The following is a 2,206-nucleotide window of genomic DNA, read 5'->3' as shown; positions in this document are numbered from 1 at the left end:
GTTTTCATACTGCCTTGACTGTATTTTCTGGAAGTACTGTAAGTCAGGATGTCTGCATATTTAGTGGAAGAAGATTCAGCACTTATCCCAATGCCAGATGAAGAGGGGAAAAATTCTGATAGTGAAGTTTACTTGAGTAGAATCCTGATAGTGAAGACAGATCAAGTATTACCTGGAACTGTCTCCCTGACCCAAAGGTTTTTGATAGTGATTTGAGCAGTGTGGAATATCACCTGGTCCCCATGAAGCAGTGACCCAGCTCTGAGAACTTTGCTATGTGTGGCTCAGGCCGGAGATGCACACAAAGGAAAAATCTTGAGGTTGGTAATGCTGGAGCAGTTTTTGCAATACTACTCAAGGAAGAACAGAATTGGGTTCAAGAGCATCATTAAGAATACAGAGGGGGCAGGGACTATGCTGGGGATTTGAGAGTGAACTGGTTAATCCTGAAGAGCTGATTCTATCCATTGATGGGAAGTGCTAGTAGGAGGTAGTATCCCAAAGAGAAGCTCAAGGAATATTGAGTTCTGAGCTTCATGCTGTGGAAAACCAGCTCATATATGCATCCTGGACATTCTGTTCCCTGAGGCACTGTGATGATGACACTCGGCCTGAAATATCCCTCTTTGTCTTTGATAGTGCTTCTTCACTTAAAATCTGTTTTATCAGATGATAGTGTAGTTAGGTAAGCTTTTACATTGAGAGTTCCAAGTTTCTTTTTCCAGCCTTGTACAAAGTAACAAAAGATTTGGTGATTCCACTTGCAAAAAGGTCAATAAAACAAATTTGAATACTATGTTCATGGCAAATTAAAACAAACAAAAAATAATAATACTCAAGATAATGTCTGGGTGATGTGGTGTACACCTGCAGTCCCAGCTACTTGGGAGCTGAGGCAGGAGGATCTCAATTTCTAGGCTAGTTTGAGCAAGTTAGAACCTGCCTCAACATCCAATAGAAAAAGGGCTGGGCCTTTAGCTCAGTGGTAAAATGTTTGCCTGGTATGTGCAAAATGCTGGGTTAATTCTAGCACCCCCTAGCTCAACCATTCACAAATGTTTACCCTGGTCAGGGATGAAACAGGCCTATGATTAAGGAGGGATGTAAGTTGCTGATTAACAATCCATTAGCGATATATGGTTAGATAAGATTTTATTTTATTATTTTTCTTTTTCTCCTTTTTAGGTGCTAGGTTTAAACTGGCTGATTGTAAAGACATTTTAGAACAGCATAACATATATGGTTTACTAATTAATTTATCACTATTATTTGAAATTTGTTACAGTCAAAAGTAAAATCATACTTTATTTTTTACAAATTATTTCTTAAAATGTCATGAATACATGCTTGTTTAATTATTTCTGGTAAATATGTATAACCATTGTTTTTTAAACTTTCCTTAGTAAACTCAAAATTCAATACATGCTCATTTTCAAAAGATAGTTAATTTGTTTTTTGCCTCTCTCTAGCAAATGATAGGGACCTAAGATTCCAATGGTGGGCTCAGCAAGAAATTCCCTGGGGCTAAGAGTTCAATTAGTGTGGTCTGGGCTGGTGTAGTAGAGGTTATGTTTCAAGTGGCATTTCAGGGATCCATGTGGACATAACCAGTACAGCAATGACTGAGGACTGGATTTGGCATATTTGAGACCAAGCGGAATGAAGGAGCAGTTGACCTTGTCAGGAGGTGAAGGGAACAAATAAAATATTTAGGATTATAGAAGCCAGATTGGGATGTCTTCATGCATCCCAATCCAGGAGAAAAGGGATTTACAAACATGGAAAGGAAATAGTTGAAATCCCAAAGCATCAAAGAAGAACAATGAAATATCAGTGTGAACTCAAGGTTTTCAAGGTTTACAATGTATGCTTACATGAGAATGCACAACAATGTGTTTGTGTCTACATGTGTATATGTACAAGTTTGTCTCCCAATAGGTTAAAACCAGTAACTTCCCAATTAGCTATGAATCCTTCTCCAGTCTTGGATTCCATATACCATTCCCCATTTAAAGAAAACAGTGTTCCTTTGAAACTGTCTAATCTAGATCTGGGGTAGGGAAAAGTACAAGATGACCTTGTAACATTTTGATGTACCAAAAATAAGGAAGAATCCAAAAAGACATGTAGACATGTCGAAGGGACTTAGAAGATAGTGTAAAAAGATTCCCACAGACAAAATCTGGGAAATTTTCAGCATGAAAAT

The sequence above is a fragment of the Marmota marmota genome, unplaced genomic scaffold, assembly GCF_001458135.2.
Source record: "Marmota marmota marmota unplaced genomic scaffold, marMar, whole genome shotgun sequence".
NCBI classification, from domain to species: domain Eukaryota; kingdom Metazoa; phylum Chordata; class Mammalia; order Rodentia; family Sciuridae; genus Marmota; species Marmota marmota.
Note: the sequence above shows the minus strand (reverse complement) of the source record.